Genomic DNA, 6,640 nt, shown 5'->3' with positions numbered 1-6,640 from the left:
TTGTCCTGGACTGTATCTGTTTGGCTATCTATGACTGCATTGTCCCTCTGCCTCTGGAGTCTCTCAGTGGATTCTTGCAGTATACACCACATTCTGGCTTTATTCTTAGTAATAAAAGGCTTTTCTTTCTCATCACCCCTGGGAGATAGATTTCTGGATTGAAAGAAAATGTTGGTTTTATCGTTTTTCTCCAACAGGTGCCAGCATTGTTTTCTTGCTAATTACTAAAATTTAGTATCTTCAAACTTCAAACCCTCTTGAAAGCATAGTCTGTGGCAAGTGCTTGTGACAGTGTGTGGCCAGTGGCTATACACTTGGATTGGGGATTTTGGACAAATCTTAGCATCTCTTTCCTCTCTCCTCTCTCCTCTCTCTCCTCTCTTTCTCTTCTCTCCTCTCTGTCTCTGTCTCTGTCTCTCTCTGTCTCTCTCTCTCTCTCTGTCTCTGTCTCTCTGTCTCTCTCTATCTCTATCTCTATCTCTGTGTGTGTGTGTGTGTGTGTGTGTGTGTGTGTGTATGTGTGTTTGTGTGTGTGTCTCTGAGACTGGAAAGCTATGTAACCAGGGATGTGTCCAAACCCTGAAATTTTTGTCCTGAGACTGACGGGACTAGGACTGCTTCCTCCTTGGTCTTGGTTTGCATGTCCTGGTGCATGTAGCTTTGCAACCCCCAGCTCTGCCAGCCTTGAGGTAGTCACATAGCCTGCTGTCCAGGCTATAGGTTAAACTTTCTTTCTCCTTATAAGGACATATCCAGCAAGCACCCGAAATTCCTCTTCTTGCGCCTCATTGGCCCCAGCCAATGATGTACACTCACCCTGAAAAGCCCTACTCATTCCCCAAGGGTTATATGGCCCTTGTCCCCACCCCACCCCAATAAAGATGGCTGCTCCACTGAAAACTGTCTCCAGAGGAGGCTGTTTCTCCCATACCCATGCTGACCAAGATCCTGCCTGTACCCACCTAGCCCACAGCTAAGCTTCTCTCCCTCTAGTCTAGCCTGGTGCATGATGTGCCTGGATATTCTGAGGGGAAAAGCAGACCTGGTCTACAGATACACACACACACACACACACACACACACACACACACACACACGCACACACACATACCCAGTGTGTGCCTGGATGCATGTGGGACCCAGAGGTCAATGCTGGGTGTCTGCCTCTATCACTCTCCACCTTATGTTTTGAGACAAGGTCTCTCTCTCTCTGGACCTGAGTTCACTGGTGGTGCTAGACTGTCTCACCAGTGAGCCCAAGAGTCCCCTTCTCTCTGTCTCCCTGGCATCCGGATTATAGGCAAATGCCTCCACTTTTGACACAAGTGCTGGAGCCTGAACTCAAGTTCTTTTTTTTTTTCATTCCATAGTTTATTAGCAAGGGTATGTATACAATATATTATATACAATATATACTATTTATACTTATATGGTGTAATATATTTATAGTATATATTTATACTATATCTACATATATGGTATAATATATTTATAGTACATATATGTATATATCTATTATATATGTATGGGCACACATATTCAAACTCATTTGCATTTTTTATTAATTTATTCATATTACATCTCAATTGTTATCCCATCCCTTGTATCCTCCCATTCCTCCCTCCCTCCTGCTTTCCCCCTATTCCCCTCCCCTATGTCTGTGACTGAGGGGGGCCCCTCCCCCTCTATATGATCATAGGGTATCAAGTCTCATCTTGGTAGCCTGCTATCCTTCCTCTGAGTGCCACCAGGCCTCCTCATCCAGGGGACACGGTCAAATATGGGGCACCAGAGTTCGTGTGAAAGTCAGTCCCCACTCTCCACTCAACTGTGGAGAATTTCCTGTCCATTGGCTAGATCTCGGTAGGAGTTCGAAGTTTACTGCACGTATTGTCCTTGGCTGGTGCCATAGTTTGAGCAGGACCCCTGGGCCCAGATCTGCCCATCATAATGTTCTTCTTGTAGGTTTCTAGGACCCTCTGGATCCTTCTATTTTCCTATTCTCCCATGCTTCTCTCACCTAAAGTCCTAATAGGATGTCATCCCCTCTATCACCACTTTCCTGGTAAATGAAGACTTTCTTGGGACATGCTCCTTGGGCTAGTGTCCAGATAGAAGTGAGTATATACCATTGAACTCAGGTCCTTATGCTTGCATGGCAAGCTCTTGACCGAGTGAATCATCTCCCCAGGCTCTGAAGCTGACATTTTCAATGATGTGCTAATTGCATTCAACTGAAACCTTTTTGTTTGATTCTAAATGAGTAAAGGTCAGAATTGACCTTAAGTTGAATTGTTTCCCTAATGGGGAAAAAATATGTAATTAAAAAAAAAAAAAAAAAACATGTTGGACTGGCATCTGGAAATTTTTATAAATGAAAAAAGCAGGATTTTAAGTACTTCCGTGGGTGTGCTTAAATGCTAAGCACCTGTGGTCCATATAAGAGAACAGCCTCTGCGTTCTCCTGAATCCATCATCTTTCTGAAACACAGCATTGCATTAGCGCTCATTGAAACCATGGAAACCATTTGGCAGTGCATCGCTCACCACACACCAATTGTAATCACCCTTTGTCAGACACTTATTTGCTGATGTGTTGCCCCCAAGAGGGAGAGAAAACTGATCAGCCTGGGAGCTGCAGGGGGCTATGCCAACTCCTAGACAACAGGAAAGACAAAGATGGCCAAGGACCACACCTGCACATCCCTCACTGAGAGCTGCAAAAGGTTCAATTCCCTGTACACTTTAGGACTACAGAGAGCTAAACAAGACTGCCGGAGATGTCACTGCAATTCAAAGACACGGATGCGGATGGCGTATACTTTTGTGTCACAAACCCTCTTGATATCCTTCAACCTATCTTCAAGTCTAACCCATTTTATAGCAGTGTGATCATCAGCTCTTTCTTTCTTTTTTTTTGTTCTTACCTTACTGCTTAAATATGAGTTTCTTGCATATTCTTGGATATTAACTCCCTAGTGAATACATGGTTTGCAAAGATGATAGCCGCTCCATAGCAAGCCGACTTCAATGAGGAGTGGTGACCAGGTGCTGTGAAGAGAAAGATCTTAAGGTGGCTCCGTGAATACAGGAGTGGGGAGAGGCCATCCATGGGCCACACACTTGCTACTCCCCATTGGAAAGCTCCTCTGGCACTGAATGTCCTGAGTAGACCCGATGATAGGGTAACAGGCATCTGATCTACAAGAGAAAGCCCAGAATGGGGACTGTAAAGTGACTGCTGAGCAAGCATCAAGACCTGAGTTCAAATCCCCAGCTTGACTTGGCTGACCGTGTTTGTATTTTTTTACTGGGATCTAGGTATCTGGAGTTACGATGTTGTTTCTTGGTATAGATACCTTCTGGTCTTGTCTTTGCTGCATGGGCATTTCATTCTTCTACTGTTGTTGCCTTTTTGCTATCTTAGGCAAGGATGGTGGCTATGGGGCCCCTCATAGTGTTTCTGAGAGCCAGTGGGTGACACACATGAATGGAGGTGGATGAGGAGGAAAGGCTAAGAGGGGCCCTGGAAAGAGCTAGGAGGACCAAGGTCTACACCAAGAGTCAGAGTCCCCAGGGAGGAGGCACTCCTGTAGGCAGACTGCTAAATGACTGAGAGTAAGTCTGGAGAGATTAGAATGGGGTGGAGGACAGGAAGGATAGTGAAAATCGTCTGCCTGCATCCAGCTCGATGAGGCCACTGGGGGTCCCTCGTTAAAAAAAAAAGGAGTTTCTGCCAATCAGAGGCTGACACAGAGCAATCGAGCTGGGCTAGAACTGAAGTCTGAGAGACTCAGTAGGAAAGAGCTAACCTGGAGCCGCACTAAGAGGGAGGGTGGGAGGAGGGGCTCCCATAGACAGGCTGCAATAAGATGAAGACAGGAGAGACAGGAAGGAGAGGTCTAGAAGGATCCTGGCTCCACACCAAGAGCCAGTATTTGGTTGTCAGTAATTTGGTCATAGCAATGAGAAAAGTAGCTAGCACACCCGCACACAATCAATGTCCCCCTAAAGGATCCGTTTCCTCTATGTTTTAACTTCAACAAGCCCCTCGGGTGTAGCTTCCTACGATTCTCCACCTCCTATTCCCAAATGTTCCAGAACATAAAGGAAATACATTATTCTTACAAACCTTTATGACTGGGTTTTCTCCTCACTCTTAAGGCTGATAAAACCAAGCACCCTGATATTCTGCTTGTGTTTTACGGCCTGTGAAATGGAGTTCAGTAGCCAACGATGGAGACCTGGGGTGACTTTATCTTTCCCTGTATCCAAGTTCACAAACTCTTTGGATCCAGCATAGCTTGTTAGCAAGCTGAGTGCTTGTGGGACTTTGAGCTTTAGAACCGTTTCTAAGTGTTATGATGGAGGAACTTCAGCTCACCCGCCTCCTTTCCAGCCACGCCCTGGGGCCAGCCCCAGGGATGCTGTCTCATATGCCATCTGATGTTTTACAGTATTCTTCCTCCTCCAGATTTCTCTGAGACACAGCCCTATGGAATTCTTATCATTGTACTTATATACAGAACATTCCAGCAAATATGCCTAAAGAAACTCCCTGACATTTTGTAATGAATTTATTTCATACTTCATTCTCCTTGGTCTGAATAAGCTAACCATACAACATTAAAACATGCACTGTCATCAGTGTACACCAGCTACCAAGCAGCGGGCATGCTCCCAGAAGATCAATACTTTTAATATGTTACAGCACATGTTTCCAACCAAAAACAGCTTTCTCCTTTTTATGAGGCTTTTTTTGGGGTGGACAGATTTCACCCAGAACCTAACAAGCAGCAGACTCACAGCATGATATTCTCCAAGATATTAGCAGACCACAGTGTGGGACCTCTGTCAGACTACAACATGTCTGCCTCAGACTATCATACCTTCCTAAACCCAACCTGCAAGGATGGAGTGCGAGGAACCCAGAAAGGATTATGGAGAGGAACTGAGAAGATGACTAACTTGGTAAATGCTTTTGTATAGACACTCAACACTCGTGTAAAAAGCCAGGCATAGTTGCATGCACTTGGAATGACAGCATGGGAGGCAGAAACAGGAGACTCCCTGGGGCTTTCTGAATGGCTAGTCTTGCCTGGTTAGTGAGCTCTAAGTTCAGTGAGAGGCCTCAAATCAAAGAGTAAAGTGGAAAGCAACAGAAGCCACCCAATATCAACCCCTGATCTCTGAACACATGTGTGTATACATGAGGTAGTGAGGCTACAAGTCAGCTCTTTCACAGCTACTAATAGGCAGAAGGCCAATGAAGTCTGATCTCTCTCATCTTTCAACCTGCTTTTGAAATCAAAAGACAAGGAAATTCCTTAGGCATCAAGATGGTTGAGAAGGTCTTTATCTCACCCTTGTAGTCCACTAAAAGCAAACCCAAGCCTTTTACTCCAAAATTATAAGTTACCCTGAGGGAATTCGATGGCTATTTACTTCTCAGGTCGTGTGTTAAGAAGATGGTCCCTGACCCATCCTCTGTGTGCCTGTACACCCTGAGAAACAGAAAAGAAAACATAAATATTTAATAACTCTAAACAGATACTCAAGAGAAGCCATGTAATGTAAGCACATGAAAAAGCCACCAATAGAAATAACATCAAGGGTACAGGTGTGAAAGGTCACTGATGGCCTCTGAGGCTATAAAGTGACAACAGTAGGAACACCAGCAGGAGCAGAGAGAGACCCTGACCCAAGTAAAGATGGAAACACAGGCCAGAAACTGCCCAAGAGACAAAAAGCACATCACGAACAGATTCAAACACTGCACTCTGCAGGGTAGTCAGCAAGCTTACAGGCACAGAGTCTCAAACAGAGGGATGCTATGAACTCTGTGTAAGACCCACAGGCAACAGTTGAGTTGAGTGGAGAGTGGGGACTGACTTTCACATGTGCTCTGGTGCCTCATATTTGACCACATCCCCTGGAGGGGCAGACCTGGTGGCACTCAGAGGAAAAATAGCAGGCTACCAAGAAGAGACTTGATACCCTATGAGCATATAAAGGGGGAGGAAGTCCCCCTCAGTCACAGTCATAGGGGAGGGGAGTAAGGGGAAAATGGGAGGGAGGGAGGAATGGGAGGATATAAGGGATGGGATAACCATTGAGATGTAATAAGGATAAATTAATAAATTTAATTTTTTTAAAAAAGACCCACAGGCAAATGGCATCATAAACAACAAATCAGCTGGAAAGCTGCTGGCCTGGCCTGACCAAAGCTACTCACTGTCACACTGAACTCACTTGTGCAAGGTGAGTAGGATAGAACGTAGTCATTTAACTATTTGTTTTATTGAGGTTATCAGCCACACTCCTAGCACTAAAGGAGAAGTATGATTGGTCCTCCAAGGCTGATTGATGGAAACCCACGGATGGCTGGAGCCCTCACACGGAGCCGAGGGCATGCCACAGCACCCAAATGTGGAAAACATCTCTGCTAGGCAAGCCCGACAAAGTTCCAGATTATCACCAGGGTTAACCCTGCCTTTCCCCTCCTTAAACCCAGGGATTGGCAAACTGGGGGTGCATGGAGGTCGGTTCCAACTAGCTGTGGCTATGCAGCCACACCATCAGTCTATTGACCATCTGTGGCTGTCCCCACTGCAATGATAGCTACCCCTTGGTTCACCTT

This window comes from Acomys russatus, chromosome 32, assembly GCF_903995435.1.
Source record: "Acomys russatus chromosome 32, mAcoRus1.1, whole genome shotgun sequence".
Taxonomy (NCBI): domain Eukaryota; kingdom Metazoa; phylum Chordata; class Mammalia; order Rodentia; family Muridae; genus Acomys; species Acomys russatus.
Note: the sequence above shows the minus strand (reverse complement) of the source record.